This window comes from Echeneis naucrates, chromosome 23 (assembly GCF_900963305.1).
Source record: "Echeneis naucrates chromosome 23, fEcheNa1.1, whole genome shotgun sequence".
In the NCBI taxonomy this organism is placed as follows: domain Eukaryota; kingdom Metazoa; phylum Chordata; class Actinopteri; order Carangiformes; family Echeneidae; genus Echeneis; species Echeneis naucrates.
The window spans coordinates 8,807,678-8,831,905 of NC_042533.1; the positions used below are offsets into that span (position 1 = coordinate 8,807,678).

Genomic DNA, 24,228 nt, shown 5'->3' on the forward strand with positions numbered 1-24,228 from the left:
TGGCTGAGAGCCCAACAGGACATCCCTGAGAGAGTGTTTGCTTGACTCAATATCAACAGCGCGAGTAAGCAGCGTGTGTGTGTGCATGTGCTGGGCGGAGGGGATGGGGTGGGAGGGGGTGGGCTCCGGAGCCCTCTCAGGCCAGGCCCGGCTTCAGGTTCCTATTGAAAATAAACTAGGCTGTACATTCACTGGGCCCAGAAATATCAACACGCACTGCAAGGAGCCACGTATAGCACTCAGCAGTGTTCCGCTGGTGCCTCTCCAAGGCTTAATGATACCTGCACCTCCCCTCCAGCTGCTTCTGCAGACACCGCTGCTGCACACAGACGGCAGGCGGGCGGGAATTAAAGTATACATTACAGCAGAAAAATAAAAAGAGATCGAAATGACAGAAGTCAGACAGTTCAAGCTGACCGAGCCTCTTGAAACGAAGGAGCTTGTAGACTAGCTACAGACACTCCAGGTTAAATTGGCCCTCCTGTGCTGCCTCTTATTTTCCCACCACCACAGCTGCCTCCAATGCCCCCCCCTTTCCTAACAAAAAAAGAAGAAGAAGAAGAAGAAGAAGAAGAAAAAAAAATAGCTTTTCTTCAAAAGCGTATTTGAATTAAACGAGTTGCTGAAATCAAAGGCGCGGCTGAGCTGGGTAAATTTAAACAAGCAAGTGCGGCTCACAGCAGTTTACCTGTTATACAGCAGATTGGAATTAGATGAAAGAGTGGAGCATGGCAGACAACTTCCCTTTTCTCACAGTAGTAGATATTATCATATAGTAAAGGCGGGCGCACTTTAAATTAGATTCCTACTTAGAGAAAAGTGCATATGCTACTCAGTAGGGCCTTTTTTGTTGTTTTTTTTTATGTTCCTGGCCACTGGGTTGTCATCAAGATTAAGAAACGGCTCAAAAAATGTGAGAAACAATAGTCTTTTCCTGCATTCAGATTTCCTGTCAGGGATGAATTTGAAACCAATTTATGACAGTGATCTGTAGTGTCTGAGGATCCCACAGCTCCAGCTCTGCCAAAGAGATTATCATTCCCAGAACCATGGCGACACAGTTGAATGGCAGCAAGACAAGCTCCACTGACAGTCAAAAGAGCACAACACCTGTGTATGCTATGCAACAACTACTATCTAAGGTCCAAGGAATCCTGTCGATGCATTTGTGGGTATAATATTTTTGGAATGAGGGAATATTAAACACCGAGCGTGAAATTGATGACGGGGAAAGATGAGGAATGATCTCCACAAGTAATTGAGACGTGGAGCGTTCTGTTGTTAATGCTGAGGAGTGGACTTCTGAGTGCTCTGATTGCTTCGGCCTTCTGACTTACTGCTGACACAGTGGCTATCCATTCATGACTAAAACACCATTCAGCTAGACGCCAATTACACCAAAAAACCCTGATCAAATTAATTCAGGAAAATGGTATTCCAGCAAAGAATAATAAACTCATTATATGGAAATTTCAAACTCCTCTATTCTTCACACCGCGGCTAATTCAAACCTAATTTTTACTCACCACTAATTTGAGGGCGAAGGGCGGGGGATAGGAATTACATCTGGAGGTAATTCATTGTGTGGAACTGAGCCCAGTGAAGGTTACAATTCTCCTCCATCCCCCACAAAAAAAAAGAAAGAAAAAAAAAAACATAAAAAATATATAGAGACAGACAGACAAGACATAGAGAAGGAGCTACTTAGGTGAGAGGGACTTCCGGAGCACTGAAACAACACCTTTCACGAGAATGTTTTCATTGTGCTGTCACCAGGCACAGGCTGAGGAGGATATAGGTGCTGCCGGCGCAGGCAGAGAGGCAGACACAGATAATGATAAATAAAAGAGAGAGGGAGAGACATTTTTAGGAAGTGTGGGACTTCTCACAAGGTCTGGCCTCCTCCAGACAGCTGCACTGGTTCAGGATTTAGCGAATAGCCAGAGATGTGGAAGTTAAGGGAGTGCATGGGTGGGGAGGGGGGCGGGTAATTTTGACTCTACAGTTAGGTGCTGTGCCCGCTCTAAAGGCTCAACGTTTATGAGGACGTCTCCCTCTCAAGTGACCAGCTACATCTGGGCAGCCTAAGTGGGCTGCCTAATAAATGACACAGTTTTCCAATGATCTGCAGTTTCAAAGCTCTAACTACTAAAGGGTATCCAGCTGTATCAGTTTCTTTGTATGGATGCAAACTTAACAGGTATTTGCAAGGAACTGTTCCTCATAAGCAGCAGAGACCTGACGCGGACATATTTGAATGATTTTTCTAGATTACTCTGATCAAATTGAGAGAAGGAAATGTGAAGTTTGGCTCCCCACAATCAGGCACAGGGAAAAATCCCTGCAGGAGGACATTAACATGTGATAGAGAAACTTGCCTCAGTCCCTTCCACACCAGAACCCCCTGCTCTCCACTTCCATCCTGTGCCACCCCTCCAACACTAAATGTGTTTTCCAAATGAAAATAAACGGAGTCCAACCAGTTTGAGGCAGTCATACTCTGGAATATGAGATCAAATAAAGGCTTCTGTGGAGGCTGAAAGGAGAAATGAAATGGCTTCTGAGGGGAGATGTACCGAGTAATAAAATTACTCCTTTATATCTTCCTAAACAGCAGATGTTCCCCTGGAGAGGGTGAGGGCCTCACTTTGCTCAAAGACAAGTATGCAAGTGGCAATTTTTCCTTCAGGGAAGATTCCCTGATACACTTCTTGAGACTTGGCGCACTGCAATTTTCTTGAAAACGAGAAACTATTTCAGCAACAAGTTAAGCGGAACTTTGGAAGTTTCACTTTGATGATGTGCCGCTAGACGCTGTCACTGAAAGGTATGTTCCATTAAATTGGAACAGCAAGATGATTCATAAGCCTATTGCTTTTCAATGACTTCAAACTAGGCTGAAATGTTCAGCTGAACAGTTGTATTTTATACTAACACATGCAGTTGACTGGGAACTGACCATGATGTACCACAAACACAGTGAATCCTCTTCGAGATGAAAAATGTCACTACTTTGAAATTGGTTAGCTATTCCAGTTATACAAGCACTATTCCATTTGGCATTGGGGGAAATTTACAACAAAAGTATGACTCTAACTACTTAAAATCAGGCAATTGATTTGTATTCTTAAAAAGCTGGTCACAATAATATTCAGATGGACTTTTTTGTGAAGGCAGAAGGACAATATTAGAGGAAATTTGCAATTGGAGAGAATACATTATAATTCATTATACAGTAGCTATTAAACCTCCAGTAAAAATGGTTTAGTACAAGGATTGAGCCACTTATCAGACGTACTCACTACCTTTAAAAGCTGCCCATGTTCAGTGCTCTGAGTGGCAAAAAAGCAATCGCTGATGACTTTGAAAATAGGACGAGATGTACAATTTATCAAAACAGACACGCCTGGCAGGAATTTCAGAGAATCAGGGGTTGTAACTATTTGTTCAAAATCTCAGGAGAAAGGAAGACTCAAATTACAGAATTAAAAAGGAAAAGAAAAAAAAAAAAAAATCAATGAGCATTTTGGGTTTTACTTTCCAAAAAAAACTGTTTGATGAAATCCAAATAACACAATCGCAAAAGTGATTTATCGTTTAACTTGTGTACGGCTTGCGGATCTTGTGTTAGCCAGAAAGTGGTGTAACTTTCCAACACTATGTTTGAAGGCATTCTCTTAATGAGGTTAATCCAAGAAAATTATACAACAAATTAAATAAATCGCACACATATGCACACAAGTTTCCCTGTTTCAGTTTGTTTTACGCAGTCTTGGCATGTAATTAAGTGGTTCACAGCAGGTTGACAAGGCTGCGATTTGTGCTGTGACTATGAATTAGTTTCTGGTGTGAACATAGCAGAGAACTTTATTCTCAATCAAAACCTACTAAGATTGTTGTTTACAAACATATACAAGCAGAGAGCAGTCTCATTAAAGACCTCATGACAGCAGACCCCAAAAATAGTGTTTGGCGTGCACATCACTTGCTTAAAACACTTGCCAAGCTATCATCCTCTGTGACTCTTAATTTATACGAAGACACCCAATTATATGTAAGAGGCAAAATTTTCAACACTTTATGAACTTGGGAAACATCATTAACTTTCTCTCAGTATTGCCTTTTACCTCTGTCGTAGCCTGTTGCCATCCACTCAGGAAGACAAATGGCAAAGGGGATGTTTCTGACAGCTTAAAAGTACCCATCAGCTGCCTGTGAGACATCTCCCTGCACATCCAGCCCCTAACCTCCCCAAACAAACAGCAGGCTCCACTTCAAATACATAGCAAGACTATTAGGTAATCTTCTCCTTTGTTCACTCTCCCTCAGCCTCAGTGACTAACCTCAATCTCTCCCTGTTCCACCTCTAGACTTCAAGCTGACAACACAACACTTAATGCCGCCAGAACCATAGGAGAATATCATGATGAATGGCTTGGAGTTATCTGGGAATATACACGCCCTATCTTGAGTATTCAGATAAGTTGTATTTGTGTTGTGATGACAGTACCAGTATGGCTTAAAAGTGAGAGGGAGAGAAGCAAGGAGGGAGGCAGCACAAGGGCCCTTTGTTTTGGGACGGGACAAATATGAGGTTTCCTTTTGGATATTTAATATCCTGCAAGGTACCAAACAGAGTTACAGTAGTCTAGTGTCTGGGCCTTTTAAAAAAAAAAAAAAAAAGAAAGGGGAGGGTGAGGAGGAGAGGCTAGCTACGTGTGTCTGTGAATTGTTGCATGCTTCTTAGTCAATTGCTGTGTGGCTTGCGTGAGTCCCTTCCACCAAAGCCTGGGAAATCAATCAATCTGCAGAGAACTACCTCTTATGCCAGATGTGGCACTTGGAGAAAAAAAAAAAAGAAACTTAAAAGACTTGCTTCTATCAGGGACTAAGGTTCCAAACAAGCTTAAAATCATGTTGAAATGAAATATTTATGACAAATGAATCAAACTGTCAAAATGTTACCTTCCTCACTTTGAATTGCTGCTTTTTATTTTAGATGACTTCTCTAAGGCATGTCAAATCAATAAGAGTGTAAATGTCTTACTCTGACATACCTCCACTATTTAATTTACAAGTTACCGAGGAGAATGAAAGACAAATGATTCATTAGCAGGTGAGGTTTTTTTTTTTTGTTGTTTCTTTTACAAGTCTTAAGTAGTTCCGCTCATTGACACTTATACACGCACTCTTCCATGCACTGAATATAATTATAAATGCAAGGCTTGCTATAGGGAGCTGAACTTTTCACACCTTTCAAAGCCACAAAATTGGATGGTTTTGTGGTTGTGCAGCTGCCGCTCCACGCTAATGCAAGGCGGTGTCATATGAAAAATATTCCTCTCCCCAAACCACAGGGCTGGTCATTAATGAAACACAGGCCGCGCAGTGAGGTCATACAGAGTCTAGATTTCAGCAGCCACACTTAAAAACCGCTCAGAGAGAATAGAGAAACATGAACACAAATCAGATTCCAGCTCCAAGGACGGGGAAAATAAATAAATAGAAAAAGGCACTGGCCCATCTCACATTTTCCCCCAGCGCTCTGCAAACAACCGTCAACTGCAGCTCAGAAACAGCTCACAATGATAGCAGACTAAACAATCTGGTCCCGGCCAAGGAAAATGCTAAGCAACTCTGCACACAGGATGTCTCACCCTAATTGCCAACTATCAAATCTCACAATGGAATCTATCCATTTGGCAAAATCTTCACAGTAAACTTGGCAACATACATTTGCTTTTAAAAGTGTCAACTTTTGAGATAAGAAGAAAAGGATGAGAGTTAAAAAAAAAATAAAAAAAAAAATCCCATCCCTCGGTTTACAGAAAGACTAGCAATAATGTGTGCTGAGAAAAAAATAATATAAAAAAAAAAACTTTTATTAGATAGAGGTGCTAGGGGTCTTGTAAACAAGTGATTAAAATCCCTAGCATTAAGATAAACAGACTAAATTGGTCCCCGAAGACATGCAGACTCAGGAAGGAGAGTGAGCAAGGGCGAGTCCAACTCAGCACGAGAGACGGACAGACTGTGTACTGGAAGTGGGCATGGGAGCGTAACTGGAACCTTGGGACTGGTATACGAAACAGTTATACTAGGAGGGACTTTGCTCTAAACAGGAAACTAATGGGACAGTCTCCACCATCCACCATGTGGCATTGTATTTTCCAGCCAGTCAAAGCCATGCTTGCAGAGACCCCATGACTTCAAACAGCCAAAATAGCAGCACATTCATGAAACAGAACAGAACTACTGGGAATTAAAGAAGGCAGGGGGGAAAAAAAGAAAACACACACACACACAAAAAAAGGTAGCAGGCCTCGACAGCAGATGGTAAAATTAACATTTCAACAGTTCCTTCCTTTCATGTAGGTCTCGGCAGAACTTTTTCTTTTTTCTTTTTTTTTTTTTAAAAAAGGGAAAAAGTAAGAGGGGCTTGGATTTTGGGAAGATACAGCGGTGTAGAAAGCATCTGGAAAAGGGGAAGAGGAATATTGGCTTATTGCTCCTGATGGTCCACCTCTATGAAAAATTAAATAGGTCTGTTTTGCAGGTTTCCCCTCTCTGGAGTGCCCTAAGCTGTGTTATGGAAACATCATCTCAGTAATTTATACGCCAAAGAACACCTGGTGATGAAAGAAAATAAACTATTCCTGCCTTTTTCTTTCTCCATTAAAAACCAACACTTTGACTTGCAGTCTCTTCTTTTGATGTTTCTTTTTCAATCCTTTTTTTAATGTCCATCCATTTGGCTTATTTCGCAAGAAGTTGGCATCTATTGTAGTATAAAGTCGTTCACAAAATGCTTGTCAGATTTCATTTTGAAGTCTTGATAGAAACTTCAAAAACATACTGTAGAGATGTTATCACGTAGAGACTGAAAGTCTGAGGCGTCTCTAATAAAGACCCAAACAATGGACAGCCTCTCTCATTTCCAACCCTGTCCAATGGAGCGTCTCAGTACTACCCATTAATTTGGACACAGTTCTGGCTAAATTACATGTGTTCCACCTCTGTGACATTTTAAATGCAATTAAAAGCTGGTTGTGGAAGTGTGCGCGGACTTCCCTGTGATGAAGGGAAATCACTGACGTGATTAACATGCAAACGAGCTCATGCTGGCAGACTAGATTGGGGTTTGAAAACCTCAATTACTTTTGTGTGATTATCTATTTACCAGTACACAGATTTCCATTTCTCATCTCCAGCCGAGTTCCCCATGCACAAGTCTCAATTATACAAGGCACACCTTTATTTATGATGTGCACGATGCTGAAATACAAGCGCTAGTTATTTTTCACTGTGATGTATTGCGCCTTTACAGGATGTTCACGAGGCAGGGCCACCAGAACAACACTTCCTAATGCTGAACCATTTGCTTTGTGAGCACTTAATATGATCTTGACCCCCACCAGCCAACACACTCCCAATCTATCCATCCAACCCCTGTTTAAACTCAGTTTAATCCCACCTCCCTGTTAGGTGGCGATGAGATTAATGGACAAAGGGCAGCCATTTTTCCTTTTCAATTGAATTTTATGCTTTAATACTTTTTATTTGTTTCTAAAACTAAATTATTGCAAAATAAAAACCCTTTAAAGCCTAGTATGAATGACTACTCTGTGTTTGTGTGTGTGTGTGTGCGTGTACGTGTGTGTTGCCTGCGCCAGCTATATAAAGTAGTTGGTCAGAGGAAGGTGGATTTAAATCAACCGCAGAAACACTCCAGGCTTTAAAGTGTGTATCATCTTGTTGACAGATATTTAAGTAACTGCAGGTGGAAAACAAGTTAATCAGTTTAAAAGGCTGAATACTGACGGAATACGTGTTTTTTTTTTTTTTGCTTTACATTAAAATATCTGTCACATTTTCCAAAAGTTGGACGGCTTCTTAAACTGTCCAACTTTTTTCAAAGAAAAGATACATCAAGCAGAAAAAGGAAAATGCTCAAAAGCACAAAATGAATGTACTGTATAGCGGGTGTGCCAACATGCACTTGCTTTTCAAGTATTTTATCTGAAGCGTAATGATTTTGTAAAAATGCTATAGTGCGTGATTTTATTGTTTGTCAGTGTTTCTACCTGTTTCGTGGCGCTCAGGGACAGGAAGAGAAGGGAAGACGCACATATCTGTGGCACAGCCAGGCTTTTCACATTGTGCCCAGCATACATAAAACATGCCCTGTTGCTTCAGCTGGAGCAAAAAGGAAAACAGTGCCATCAAGTGAAATTTCTGAGGATTCCTCAAACACCTAAGCAGATAGATCTATCACCTTATCAACCTGAAGGTAGTAGAAGAAGAGAGTCTTCTTGGTAGTAACAGTTTTCATTTATCCAAAATAGGGAAAATGTATTCCACTCTCAAAGACTTATACTATTTATTTCTGTAATTCTGAATATATATTTTTAATAACTAATCTTTAATCTGTACTCTAAATGGGAGTATTACACACAAGAGCCCTTCCCACTCAAAGTGTCTGATAGTAAGACAAAAAATGAACACGGTGCATTGCTGGGCTCATGTTCACAATCTTGGTCGAGGTACCTAAGGAATAAAGAGTATCGTTATTACTCTGAACTCAGTCGCCAGGACATGGCTACAATACAGGTATAGGCTGCATGAGTAGATAGATAGATAGAGAGAGAGAGAAAAATCAGTGGTTAGAACATACTGAGTGAGTGAAACTGCTGGTGACGACTGGAATCGTGAGTGAGAGGGAATAAAAGAGCGAGAGGGAGGGAAAGCTTAGATAATAGTAGATAATGGACAATTAACTCAGGCTAGAAGTGCTGGCTGCAGTGGGAAGCAGCATGTGGTGCAGCAAGTCCCTGATCACCACTCAGCCATATTCACATTGGGAATAGAGGCGATATCAAGCTGCAGGCTACTGGGCCTCAGAGGTGTACACATTGCATTAGCAATCTCCACAATGCCTTCAAACAATGCTCGATACCAACAAAGTTTCCCAAAGTGCAAACGCAAGCACTCCGCTGATAGGAAGTCTGTGGTGCCTTAACCTTGTTCATTGTTTCACGTCCTTTCACCATCAAAATAAACCCAGGAGCCGTAAATTCATTTGAAACACTGACATACTGCCATTCCAGGGTGCAGACACAAAAATTTGCATAATTAAACCTATATAAAAGCTAATTGCATAAATAATGACTGAATGTCACCACTGTGCATCACAGAAACAATGCATGTGTTCATATCTGGGGCCTCAGAAGTGTTTTAACTGCCCACCCTGCCCCCCACCCCCTTCAAGCTCCATCTAAATCTATTGATCTGTGAAACACAGGGGCCCAGGGGAGGCAATTCACTTAATATCATACATCTAATGATGAGATGAATAACGATTATACCATTTGGTAATTAAACGTCTTACAAACCATTTAACTGACTGTGCGTCAGGAGGGGTCGCTGGAGGTCGTAACGATTGTTTTTCATTTCTCGCTCGGCACGAAAGCAGGAGACATGCAGAAGGCACGGCTGACGGTGGTGATGGCGGGAGAAAACAGTGCATGACAAAATGGTGAAAACACACAAATGACTGTTAGCAGCAATGGCACTAATCTCTAATGCTGTCAAGACTTTGACAAGAAAACAATTTGGAGAGGGATGAAGGAGGTGGAAGAAAATAAAAGAGGACAAACATTCCCTACTTCTTCATACGTGCAGTGTATGTGTTGCAATATCGAGCCTATGGTCTAATTAGCCTGCACATACATCTAAATAAATAAATCAGTGTGAAAAATAAGGCTTATTAAATGGTGAACTGTAAATACATGATAAGTGCAATGTGGGAAAAAGAGGGGGGGGTTCAGACTCCCCTCTTTGCAAGAATGTGTGTGATCCACAGAAAGGTGTGTTAAACACATGCTCTAAGAGCCACTTCACTGTCAACATCTACAACTCTAATCCCTACTTACATACAATAATTACCCAGCATTGCCAAGCCCGTGTGTTGTTTTATGGACAGGTTTTTCCAGGCGTTTATTTTTTAAATTTAGTGTAATGTATACCATGAGTGTGGGGGAAAGGGGGGAAGCAGGTGAAAAAGTTCAGTAAGGTTCAAGGGTTAAGAAACAGGCAGCTGTCCTCAGGCGGCTGAAAATACCTTTGTTTTGGAGCTGGCTCTCATACATTCACACGACATTTACTGACAGAGGGATGTGTCTCATGCTCCTGGCTCCTTATTGAAAGATAGCTAGTAAACATTGTCATTCCAAAGGAGAGACAGGATTAAAGCTTGCTTTGCCCATTGAGGGGAATAGTACGCAGAAAGAGAACGGGAACAATGGCCAAATGGAGGACGGTATCACAAGGGTCCAATGTCTGCCGTGATGAATATGTGGGAGATTATAAGCCATTCCATCATTTCCATAATGTAAAACTCTCTTTCTTCTTCACCCGCCGACTATTCACTAAATAAATGAGAAAACTATCACCCGCGCAGAAATATTTGACAAAAGCCATAAGAGAGGGAGACTGAGTTTTGAATGACCCCCGTGCCTTTGACAATACAGACGATGTCCGGACACATTCGGAAGCAGTGGAGTGAGTAAGACCTGGTAGAGTATTTATCACTGGGCACAATGCAAATGTATTACCATGTCACCTACACCCCTTGAGGGCAGAAAATGGAAGCACTGCAAATACAAGGGAGTTTTATATAACACCAGATGGAAATATGAATGTGGGGTTCTTACGATGTGTGGCTTCGCTGCCTCGCTGGCACTCTCAACTGAGGGATCATTCAGTGGACACCGGTTTAAAACTCAAAGTGTTAGCCCTCACATTCAACCAATATGTTAACTAGCCCGGCTAATAAGTCCAACCTGCAAAAAAAAAAAAAAAAAATCGCTTGAATTAAACTGACTGACAAAGGTTTGAAAGAACTTGCGGAAAGAAAAGTAGAATTGCAGAGGTCAGGGTAAAGAGGGTGAGAATAAAAGAGGTTTAAACGATATAGACTACTTTGGGCTGTCTGTACTTTTTGAATCTCTGTGAGAGCTATCTGGTTAACTGTGGCTTCCAAATGCACCATGCAGTATAAATGTATGTAATAAAATAAATGGCCGCTGCATTATGAACCTATAACCAGTAAAGACTGCGTACTATGTGCTAACTGAATAAACAGCCCCTTGACTGCAAGGTTTTGAGTTCAACTGTTACTTTTCTATAGAGCTCCTCAAAAAACATTAAACCTGTGAAATTCCTGAGCCATAGAAAATATCTCCCCACCCTGTGCTCTGCTCACACCTCAGCATCACTGACACCTTTTCAGCCATTCACTTGATGCATGTGTGTGTTTATGTGTGCGTATTTGAAAGAGAGAAAGCGTCTGGGCAAGGCTACATGCGTGTGTGTATATATGTGCGCCATCTGCCCAATCACTACAGTCTATTCCAGAGATTTTTCCAATAGTAACCTAGTTTATTTACTTTATCTACAATATAATGCTTCAGTGAACATTAGCAACTTTGAGACACAGGTTTCAATCAGTTGTCTAGCTGCAGCGGGTGCATGCCTGTGCGTGTGCTCAGCCAGGTGCAGAGAAGAGATGAACACCGAAGAGACAGCGTGGCTTTAAACCCAAGGTCTGACAAAGCGGTCCCAAAATAATACAAAATAAAATCGGACAGCAGGAGCAGAATGAGAAGGGAAACAAAAGCATAGCAGAAAAAGAGAAAGAGAAGTATATGTACGAAAGCCAGAAAAAATAAACTACGCAGGACAGCGGGGAGAGGAACTGGGGTGGGGGGGGGAGTATTGGTGGACTTAAGAAATAAGAGAGAAAAGCTAAATAAAAAGCAATACTGTGATGAGAGACAGGCAGAAGGAATGAGCAAGACAGATAAAAGAAATGATAGAAACAGACAAAAACAAAGAGTACGCATGGGGGAGAGAAAGAGGAGAGGAAAAAGGAAGGGAGACAAGGTGTTCTCTCTGGGTAATGCGGAGGAGGTCTTGTCCAATAAACACAGGTGAGCAGCTCGACAGGCCAGGACCACCAGGCTGACTGACAGCCGAGAGCGCTCACTGACCTCCAGCTTTATGTTACATGACATGAGGAGTGCAACTCAACTGACAAAAGAGAAACTGCCTGCACCTTCCAGAGTGTGGGAGGGAGAGAGGCTGGCGAGAGCACGCACACACACACGCGCACACACACACACACACACACACACGCACTTGTTACACACAGCTTGTTTAAAGCGGCATCCACGCTCCATGGCCACAAAGTTGCAAACGCAAAAATATCTGCTCTCAAAACACACACACACACACACAAACACACTTGCACCAAGACAGGAGGAGAGACATGCCATTTCCCTTCACAGGTGAGCAGAAGAAGGAAACACCCTGGCGGTTCAGTTACTTAGTGGGAGAAAGTGAGGAGTTGTAGGGTGGGGGGCAGAATGTATGCTGTGTGCCGACTGAATCTTTTCCACATGACGGGCCTCGGGCTGTTTTTGTCAACTGCACTCTTGAGCAGCAAGGAGTCAGGTAGTGTGACCACATGATTGCCCAAGAGGCACTACGGTGAGAGAGGGAGAAATGGGGAGAGAGAGGGAGCGAAAGGAAGGAAAATGGCAGTGAGAGTGAGAGAGAGAGGGAGAGAGAGGGAACAGGACCGATGCAGCACGCATGATGAGGTGTAATCACAAACCCCATTCAGAGTGCAGTGGAGTTTGTCAACATACACACATTCACATTCCCCTGTCTGTCAGCTCTATGACCCAAATCGAGCATGCTGTGTGAGTGTGTGTGTGTGTGTCTGTTTCCACACACACGGATGCTTTCTGCCCATTTCGCCTCCAACCAGGTAGTAACAGTTGCACAGTCTAGACTTGTGGTTTTGCGATGAGGAAGTTAGATTCCAGGCTGTTGTAGGCTTTCGCAGCCGCCTGTATCCCTTTTCAGGCCGCGATCAAATGATCATTATGAACAAAGGACTTGGCTTGTTGCCTCTAGAGTAAAAGCTTTTCAGTGGCTGTGACCCTGCGGTTTGATCTGAAACTTTAACTTGAGAGAGAGAAAAAAAAAAAAATAAAAAATGAAGGGAAGAGAATGCTACACCGGAGAAAGGAACAATCTAATGAAAAATGGTAATTCAAAATAATAGCAATGTATTGTTTTCATAATGAAAAGATTCAAAAAATGTGTAGTTCAGACACACATGTAATTAGAAGGTAATGTGTTACAAAATATATGAAGTGAAATTATTATTATTTGCTGTTGATGCTGTTGTCATTCTACATAAAAACGTATTAAACTGATTCCCACTACACACATGACATGGAAAAGTGCAAACATCTAATTTACATCCAAACAAACCAGTTTTGTTTCTGATTAGTTCGACAATTTAAGTCTTTTATTTCTAGCCACAGGAAGCCAAAATTCTCATTGTTTCAATTTTTCCTGTGGCCGATGTAACAGAAAAACAAAAAGTGGCGAATATCTACTGATGGTAGGCATTATGTGACACTACTGAAATAATGAGAATACCTCATAGTAAGAATTACGTATTTATTTGTGGGCACGCTAACATAATATTTAGTCCAAGATCAATACAAGACATCAGCAGGTTGGATTTCTGTAGTTCCAGTTCAAATCATAGTGACAATATTGCAATGAAATGCTGGACTGTGAAGAGCTAACATGAACATAGGGCTGTGTGTGTGCAGGTCAGAAAATTTGGTTTCATGACATTTTGGTGATAAAACACAGGTTCAGTCTATCATGACAAGCAGTGTTTAGACCTTGGGAGAAGAATGAGTGACTGTGTGCGACTGATTCATTGGACACGATCACCTGCGAATGAAGCCACTCATAATTCTTCCCACCTGAAATGAGGAGTTCAAACTGATGTCAGGCAGCTCTGATGTCATGCCTGCCTCGAGTTGGGTTTCACAATAATCTCGGGCTCTTGAAGTGATGCCATCATGTCCGGCTTCTGCATCCACGATTTCTCCAATTAAATTGCAAGGAAAGAATAACACGTGAAACACGAGAACCCTGCTTGTTTATAGAAATTAAAGTAGTGCAAGCAGTATCTGCAATCAGTCATTTCCAGAGTATCAGTCATCTCTAATATGAGGTGCGTGTATACAGAAATGCTGGAGGGGCCCCGAAGTATTCAGAGGCCGCCTGTGTGGAGGGCCAATTTACCATATTTTTTCTTATTATAATTTCTAAAAATCACACACGCCCTTGCAAAATAACACAAACCTCTTGCATTGTAGAACCAGCTTGATGAAAGATGGACTAAAGTTAAACGACAGAAAGAAAGAGAAATAGCAGAGATAACCACGAGGATCAATAGACTCATTGAGGCTCTTTATACTCTCCTTAGGGAATGATGGCAGTCCACATTCTGAGCCTGTTCACTTCTCCTCATCTACCGCTATTCTCATGGCAACTGTGCTCTCCCTCACCCCTCATGCAATCTATTTTCTTCACTTCTCAAAACCTGCCCTCCATCTCCACATACTCTCCTGTTTTCTTTTCTTTCTTTCTTTCTTTCTTTTTTTTTTTTTTTTAATATTCTGTCCCTCGGTCATCTCTCTTTCAAATCAGAGTCATGCAAGATAAATACCTGACAGCTGCTGAGAAAAGATGTGGTACAAAGAAAGAGAGAGACTCTGAAATGTTCATTTGAAGCAGGAGGTCTGGACGGAGTTCAGACTAGTTATGGGTTTTATTTTTGAGGTGTGATGTGTTTCATATGGGGTGTTCTCACCAGCAAGGAAGGACAAAAAGGAAAAAAAGTTGGCAATATACGGATCAGGTGTGAAAAATATTTCCTCAGCGGAAATAATGTGAGTACAATTCCTGAGCCTATATAAAAATGGGGCAGCTCTTAATCCAAGAGATCAGCAAAGGACAAGACGTCATTGGTCCATCCATTTTTGCTCCAATTTGCTCACAGCACGACACTATCAGACCCTAAACCAAACCTCATTAAACTGAAATATGGAAACTTGTGGAACTTTCAAAACTTCCACCCCCCCCCCTCCCCGTAAGTGTGAAGACAAAACAGTGGACCATTGAGAGAAGGGTGCATGAAGAACAGCAGCAGATCCCTGGGAGTGAGAGCAAAAGGAAGGAAGAGAGGGAAAGAAGGGAAAGTAAACCTTTGATGAGTAAGACTTTTTTTGTTAAGCGAGGGAGCTTAACTTTAAAATATTCTGGGTGGCAGTGAATGGGGGATTGACCAATGGCCCTGATCTCAGCCACACACTGGGGCACTGGGGTTAATGGTGGATAAAGATTAGGGAAAAAAAAAAAAAGGGGGGGGGGTTGCTTTGCCTGATCTCCATCCACCCCCAACTCCCCACGCTACAGTTTTCACCTTCTCTGCCAATCCCAAATCAGCAAGACAATGGGAGCTGCCAATGGGGAATGATCCAAGTCCCTTTGATTTCTGCTTCTACCCCCTCGACTGCTCTGAGTGCCCTGGGTAAAGACCCATTGAGGTTCCCCCTGTTTGCCCACTCACAGGGACCACAGTTAGCGGGCTGAGAGAAACCATTTGAGGATTGGAAATGGAATGACAAGAGGTCTCTGATCTATGACAAGAAATCAATTTCAAACTGGAAATGTGAGCAGAGGGCTGTTCAGTCTGAACTGCAGCTTCTTTAAAGCAGCCAAAGATACACTTAATTGCTGTAGATTTTTATATACGTCAACAGGGGAAGTACGACTCGCAGTGTTGGGGCAATTACACTTTTTTGTAACGATTAGAAAGACTTTTTTTAGGCCAGCAGATATGCAGTAAGAGTTCATCTTTGAAGATTTAACTGAATACCAGGCAAATTAAGAACTAATATTTAAATCTCTTTTAGGTGGAAAAGTAAATCTGGACCCTGCCTCGTTCTGCAAAGATAGGACTCTGGGGGAGGTGGACCGGGTTCTACAGCCAAGCCACTCAGCATCTTTGCTCCTGCCCACACACTTTAATCAAAACTGAACCTCAAAGGAACTCCTTCATCACGGTGTAGTAAGATAACTAGATTCTCTCCTTCAGATAGGGAGCAGATTATATACATAAATCTAAGGATTGGCGGCAAACTGGAAGCGAATGTAACCAAAATAACGGATCCGAACCAATTTCTTATATTACCATCGGAATATTTAGACCAACGTATTGAAACAAGGCTTATCGTAATCATTGATTATTGACTGGCAGCACATGAAACATCCGTGTAGAAAATCATTCCACTCAAACATCCACACCCATCACTTGTTTGACACAAAAGCATTTACCTACTACTGAAGGTTTATACTGTCGCTCTCAATGAAAGTGCTTGGAAATGTGTGTGAAGTTGTGCAGCATGGCAGTATGATTAGATACGAGGGATACAATCGATACAATGGCCTCATTAGTCATGCAGGAGATATAAATGGTGACTCCCATTATGTGACCTGGCCTGAGATGTTTCAGACTCATTTGCCGACTTATCTGGTGCCAAACACCTTGTATCATTACTTGTTATGAGGGAGCTGTTTTGTATAATGTCTAGGTTTTGAGAACCAAGATCAACAAAATAATATGCAATTTTATTCAGCTATAACAACACTGTGTGGAAGAGATATACAGCTTGGTCACTGAAATCAGTTAATGCTGAAACATTAAGCTTCTACTGCTCTACAACATTTGAAATGATGATATTTTAATTATATTTGCTTCAAATGATGTAAAAAGAAAAAGGGCCTACCGCAACCTTTAAACCTTTAAAATCTGATAAATGTTTGATTTTTAACATCCTTAATTACACATTATATTATGCAGAATTGCAAATTCTTGTGCACACCCTTTTTGAATCAGATTAATAGACCATATGTGTGTTTAATTTTATTTCCCAGTACCCAGGACTGTGCTGCTCCAAAGCCAAAACCGCAGCAACGGTTATGACTGATGTGACTCATTACAGTCGATACAATAACCTCGGAAAAAAAAACACACCACCAGACGTGCAAAGACAATGAAAACTACTTTCACTTACCACTTTCGACTTTACAGTGTGCGTCGTCTGCTTTGTTCTACGGGTGCAGTGTGTGCATGTGCATATTTCATCCTAGGAGGAAAAATGGAAAAATCGACATTTGAACTAAATGCAAGAGCAGTACACTGAAGAAAGCAGTAACCTATAACCAGCACACAGTAATACATAAAAGATACACTGACATTAGGTACAAGCCAATACAAACCCTGTTCACTTTAACCTGCTCTGTTCTGCTACAAATCTCAATCAAGACATCAACAAAATAAATAAAAAGCCTGTTATCCAAGCTTGCCCACAGTTGTCGGCCATAATGCATATCATAACTTCTAAGCTGGAGGAGATTGAAAATCCTTGGGGTGTGAAAACCAAACAGGCACAACTGAAAGGTTGCCCAGTGGAGGGGGAATTCTATCAAGGTGGACAAGATGAAGATTTGTTACATTTGAGGGGGATGGAGCACCCTTGACCTGCACTCACTATTACAATGGCCCAAACACAGTCAGGTTAGCAATCTAGTAAAATCACAACGAAAGACAAAGTCTCTGACTTGATTAAAGGTAATCATTTTATTAAAAATCAAAAAGACATTTCTTATAAGAGTTTGACAAACGAGCTTGAGAATATAGTGTAGGTCACTGTTAATTTTCACAATGATCCTCCAGAAGACACTGTTAATGCAACTCTAATCTATCTCAAGGTTAAGGATTGTTTGACAGTTGGACATGAAGGAACTGTGTTCAAATACTCACCCTAAGGGAGAAAACTTGCTGTTGTTGTCCGTCACAGGAATGGAAGGAGTCCAGCGATGTCAGCTATCTGAGATAAGACAAAGCAGTAAGTATGCCATTAGTTCAAATCTATTTCATGGCATTCTGATTTTTTTTTTTTCTTTCTTTTTAATGTTTCCTCAGCACATTCATTGCTGGTGTGGACATGTGTGGGCTAGACCGCGTCTTGCATAACTATTTCTGTGTAGCTTGTAGGTGAAAGCAATAAACAACAAAGTGCACCTGGATTCTGCTGTGAAACGCAAGTGTATGTGTGTGTGTGTGCATGCATGCACAAACAGGCAGTGCACAGTACCACACAAGCTATAGTCCACCCCTCCCAGCAGTCCCGACCAACACACACACACACACACATGGTTGTGAGTTAAAAAGGTGCAGTGCCTGGAGGGCTCAAGCTCTCAACGCCAAGTAAATCACACTGTTAACCTGACACAATTGATTTCTCATGTACTACCACTGGGCTGACTACATCTAAGTACACATGCTACGGCATCCATATAATTTAGTGACAATTAGTATTGATGATTTTTGTGTTAATCGCACAACTATAGCTTGAGTGTACAATGCTGCAAATGCAGCTCCAGATTGCCCTGGACATTTTTACTGAACATATATCACATTTAGAGCATTAGGGAAAACTGTAATGCACCTCATAGAGGAACATAGTGGAAGCTAATTTCTGCTGCTGGGGGCATGGGGGGCACAAAATGGCCCGGATGTTCCTCTCTGAGATTTTTTTCTCCTCTCTTTTATTCTCCCAGAATTCCAATGACCCCTACAGGCAACCAGTGACTGCTGAATCCTAAGGAATGTGCTCTCTGAACTGTACAAAAAGCCCTCAGCTCAGAGAGCGCAGCTGAAAACAAAACATGCCAACTGCTATAATTTTTCACTGTTTTGAGTTTGTGGAAAATGTTGCACAGATTGCCGTGCAACATTTACCCGGACTGGGGTAAGAGAGATTGGGGGGCAGGCGGGGGGGCAGCACTGTGTGCTTGGAAAACAGACATGAAGAGGTTTGACAAGTTTAGACTCAAGTAGGGCTTTTCAAACTCATGACTCATTGGTATTAAGTGTGTATAGTGGACATTAGAAAAAAATTGGATATCTCTATATGAAGCCATAGGACAGAGGAAAGTCTGAGAAAACATAATGAGGTTGTGCCGGGTCTGACTGAGTGAGCAGACTGAAACTGTTCACCTTGAAGTAAAAAATAAATAGCATAGTTTTAATATAATTTAGATATAAAACATTATTTCAAGTTAATGCTCCTCCTTTAGTCCAAATAATTTGCCAGTGAGAAGACTTCAATATCACAACAGCTTTGGGCTGTGCTGATGTCATATTTTATTCACTGGAAAAGCATTAGAAATGCTATTAGTCTGTATGACCTCCAATTCGTAGGGATTTACAAATACCATACATACCTTTATGCCAAATATAAAACCATTGGTAAATTCTATCAACTTATAAATATGGCGGATGTATTCAAGTATTCATGAAGGCCTAATAATGCTATAGGCTGATATTTACATAAAGCACTCGCACACTAAGTCAAGATAAACTATTTAAGACCCGGACCACAAATACCTCCACACTGCAGAAAAAGGAGGGTCCTGCCATGAAAGAGGACATTATGCTAACAAGTCAGATTACTGTACACAATAACTTTATCTTAAAAGTAAATACCATCCTTGGTGTTGGAAGGGGGGGGGGGGGCATTATGGAAAGTCACTGGCAATATTTCTGTAGGGACCAAGTGCTCCTTATCAGTGTTAGTCGAGCAATTCAGGCCCGCCCGAAGAAAGATGAGTCTTCAAACTCATTCTATTCATGGTCAGACGTGTAATTACCCTCAGCTCACAGTCTAGACGTAACCGCTTTCACAGTATTTAAGACCCCCTATGCAACGTGCGGACGCCGGCTCCTACCACCAAGCCCTGCACGTTAAATCTGTGGGCAGATAAATTAGTGAAGAATGCAATAAAATAGACACAATGAGAGGAACTTTATCCTCCCCGCTGCTAAATGAGATTTCTTTGAAATGCAGATCAGTGGCTCTAGATTAGTGAATTTTAGCTGCTGTCAACATCATAACAAAATACAAATGCGATTGTTCGCTGGTGCCTTATCTCCTTGCTTCCATCTGCTGGCTGGTTATTTACTCCCCCCTGATTTACTATGCAGATCTAAATAAGTCGCATCAAAAGGAGGGCTTACTGCACAATGCCTTCTTAAGCTTCTACATCAAGGTATTTGAAAAACCGGTAGTCACATGAAAAGGCTGCCCATCAAAGGCACATCTCTAATGAACTCTCCTATATCAGAGGGGGCTTGTGGGGCCTGGCTTTAATGCCGTCTGTGTGCTGAGAGAGGAGCAGAACTACAAATCAGACCCACCAAGCCACAGCCGAGAAGGGAGAAGGGAGAAGGGAGAAGGAGGATAGAAAAGGGGAGAAAAGAAAGAAGAGACAGGAGGAGGAAGGCCCTCAGTTATCAGATGAGATTAGCTCAGCACAGGGACTAGTCCTAGGTCTTCCCATTCATCCATCTGTCTCCTAAATCTAGGCTGAAGAAGAAACTCGTAAAAACAGTACAATGGCACTAGATTGGAACAAGTTAGAATGGTTTAAACTGGATTCAGCCGCAGGTTAGTTATACTGGAAAACTAGAAAAGAAAAGCAAACAGTCCAAAAAATAAAAAATAAAAAAAATCAGCGAGTAATTGAAACTTTAACACTTTCAAAGTGTATATTTAGACAAAAGTGCTCCAAATGAATGAAAGATTATCAATGGATGTCTGTTAAAGATGACAATTCAATCCAGTAATCAAAGCAAGAGGGATAGTCTAGGACTGTCAAACAGAGAAAAAATAAACATATTCTCATTTTCCCCAGGTCTGGAAAGAGCTCAAACAGAGCTTTTGCATTACACTCCTGCAATAACCTTTAATTTCATGGTGTATTTGTTGCATTCAGCGCACAGGCCGGATTACAACCGACAAGCTTTAGATTTATATGAGGAAAATAAACTGCATGGAAAGATCATGATCTGACACCCCCCCCCCCCAAACACACACACACACACACACACTCCCCACCCATCCATCTACTGCCATCATCACCACCACCATCCTGCTTTGTAGCTGTGTGTCTGGATGAAGGGGAGACCCCCACCAACAGGCATGCAGTTTACCAGTGAACAATTAGCCCCGGAGCAAGAGCACGCCCGGCACTGGCACATGTGGTTAAGAGGCGTGCGCTGCGGGAGAGCGCCAGATGATGAAGGGAGGAGGAGGAGGAGGAGGAGGGGGAGAGGGGGAAGACGCTAAGGGAAGGAGGAGTGTGGCGTGTGCCAGACACGCGTGTGCCACTTTTTGGCTAGTGGGCATGTCCTTTGTTATCCGCTCACAGATATCTTTACAGAGAAGATAAAGGCAGATAATGGGAGCGGTTACCACTTCCACAAATCCAATACAACTTGGACTCAGATTTTTTGGATCCCACCCAGATTGAGCTGTAGTGTGAAGGCATCTGATGTCTGAGTTGCTTTGCTACAAACCCTTACTCGTCCCTCCCTTAACCCCGCCTCAAGCATCTTTCTGCTTTGTAGCAATGCCAACTGGGCCCAGTGCCAGTCGCATTTCCAACCACAAGGGACCCTTGTCTTTTTGCCTTGCCTAATGAAATGACAAAACAACAGATTTGCATATGCAGAAACAGGTGCTGTAACAGGTTTGTCTCCTTTTGACCCAAGCCGTGCTAAACAGAAAAAAAATGCAGAGGGGGGAAAAAAAAAAAAAAAAAAAAAAAAACTTTATGACCAACAGCTGCCTGAAGGTGTTTAGGCTCTGATGAGCACTCAAGATTGCACCATCTGCCCTGTTGCTTCCCAGAAGTTAATCTAAATTAGAAACCACTCATCAATTATCATAAAAATAAACCATTGTTTGGCTGGGGCTAAACGTAGTGCCCATTTTATTTCATTCTCAGAAAGTACCATCGGAGGCTGAGCTTTCAGGCCGATAGCCGTGATCCAGGGAAAATCCAGAGAGCCACACAGTAGTCTGTAATTACCCTCCCACTGATTCGCTGTCTTCAGACCAGAGCCCTGTGTTATCCTACACATTACAGAGGACAAAACCTACTAAAGCCAATGTGGTGCAAACACAGCCTTTGTTTAGTGTAGGATTAAGGCTTGCCATCGGGGATCATGAGCTAGGTGTTCAGATGGCAAAAAAAAAAAATCAAATCACAACAGTGTACTTGGATGTAACTAGATAACTGTCATCATTTATACATATATACATTGTGGTTGAGTGTGTGTCTACGAAACAACAAAAACAAAGATGATGCATTTCTGAAAATGTCAAATGTCTCCCCTCAGCATTTTGACCAAGTAATGTCCTGACCCAAAGGGTTTGACCGGAAACATTCTTCTTGTCCTTTACTGAAAGACATAGCTACTGTACAACACTAATGCCCGCCAAGCTCACTCGACACCGCTTCTACCACCACCACCACCCGACCCCCCATTTCCATTTTTCCTCCTGTTCTTATTTAGGTGAGTGAGATAGAAGGAACAAACCTGAGACAGTCGTGACCCCGCGCGAGTGTTGTAACTTGGTCTAGAGCTACGCTGGCAGAAGGCAGCACCATATGCCCTCAGCCCCGAGCTGGATGCTCTTTCTGCAGCCTAATGTGCCTGTCAAAAACTGTTACTGTCACAACCACCCCTCCGTGTTTTTTTCCCCTCTCACAACATGTTAGAAATAAACATTTTTTTCTCCTTTTCTGTGTGTTTTTCTGGGTAAAGAGGAAAAGCCCTTGGAGATGTGAGGCACAGAGTGGAGAAACTGTGTTTCCAGCCAGCATGCTACTCATCAATAAAGTCTATGGCTGAAGCTTTGCTATTACATAAAAAAAAAAAAACAAAAAAAACAAAACTTCAAATTCTTCTCACTCATTACACTTTGGTCAAAAACTGACAAACCGCTCAATTACAACTACCTCCAACTACCTTTTTGCTCTCTTGTATTGTAAAATTTGCATCACCTTCCCCATTACTCAAAGATGACAGAGATGTCTTAACAAAAGGCCGTTCAAACACTGGCTTGGATAGCACTCCTCAGTGCTCTCTCACATGAGGCTTGACTGTTTACAAGTGACAGGCTGAAGGCTGAATGCTGTCCGAGCAACGGTGACCTTGCCTTTTACCATGTGTCACCCTCTATCTTTAATTCCAGGCTAGACCCCAAAACCAACAAATTTTTGTCACAACAGGACACTGTCTGTCTGACCATGCCTTGAATAAAAGCTGACATGGCTTCACACCACACTGACCAGCAAGTAAACATGCAATTGTTAACTCAGCAAGGAAGGAGGCAAAAAAACAGAGGGGGAAAAAAAAAAACATGCAACGTCTGTGGCTTCTGTTGGTGTACTGTGATTAGAATGAATCCACAGTTTATTTGAATAAACAGACTGATAGGTCAGCTAGTGTTACAGGCCAGGCTTTAGGCAGTTTGGAGTGTCAGCTCCATGGATTATTAAGGAGGTCACGGTCCAGAATGAATTACTTTCTATAGCTTGAAAAGAACACTGCATACACAAAGCAAAAGTTTGTTTTTTTTTTTTAACGCTGCATGAATGTCTTCCTCCAGCTCATACTCAGAGGTTAGACATATCTGCCAAAAGCCACACTTTTTGCCTCGGGCCATTTCTTTGTGGCATCATAATCATTATTGGGAGGTTAGATGACGTACAATCTAATGTTTGCATAACAATTTTTGCAGGATATTATAACATTCAATTGTTTTAGTCTAGCTCAACATATAACCATGTAGTTTTTTTTTTCCTTTCTTTTTTTTTTCTTTTGGCAAAGCAAACATGAAACCCACAATGATGAAGTCAAACAAATTCTACACGTGGCTATGAACTGAGATTAAACAGATGGCCACTGTAAAAAAGTAAGTTACTGACTCTTTTTTTTTTTTTTCACATATGTCTTACAGTAACTTACCATTGTGTGGTCAGCCTGCAATCTCTTTTCTAATCCTCATCCCCTGACCCCACCCCGCACAGCTTTCTCCGGCCAAATAGTCAAAGCGTTCCTCTCTGACGACAGTGTCGAGTCTGGCTTAAGAAGTGACCCAGAGCGTAACTAAAAAAGTCTGAGCTGTCTCAAGACTCTTAGTAACTGGAGCACACAAAACATCATTACTGTGATGTGGATAATTACAGTGCAAAAGGGTGGCCTCTTAAGCATGTAATACACGCTTTTATCTCGAAAAGTCAATCTTTCCAAGGCTGACAGCTTGCAGCATATGATCCTGGTAAACAAATACTTTTGTACGGCACAAAAGTGCCATTAAAGGCCAAAACTGTCAACACAAATTCCATTCTTACTAGGGGGAGGGAACTGAA

At 41.8% G+C, this 24,228-nt stretch overlaps 1 protein-coding gene across 3 annotated transcripts in view; it reads right to left on the minus strand.

The window, feature by feature from the left end:
- foxp2 (forkhead box P2) overlaps positions 1–24,228 on the minus strand; it is a 101,686-nt gene that overhangs the window by 74,462 nt on the left and 2,996 nt on the right. For all 3 annotated transcript variants that reach the window (XM_029494710.1, XM_029494709.1, XM_029494711.1), the window contains exons 2-3: positions 17,765–17,831; positions 17,016–17,087 (exon numbers count right to left, since the gene is read on the minus strand). The gene's annotated coding sequence lies outside the window, so the exon portion shown is untranslated. The remainder of the gene's footprint in view (positions 1–17,015; positions 17,088–17,764; positions 17,832–24,228) is intronic.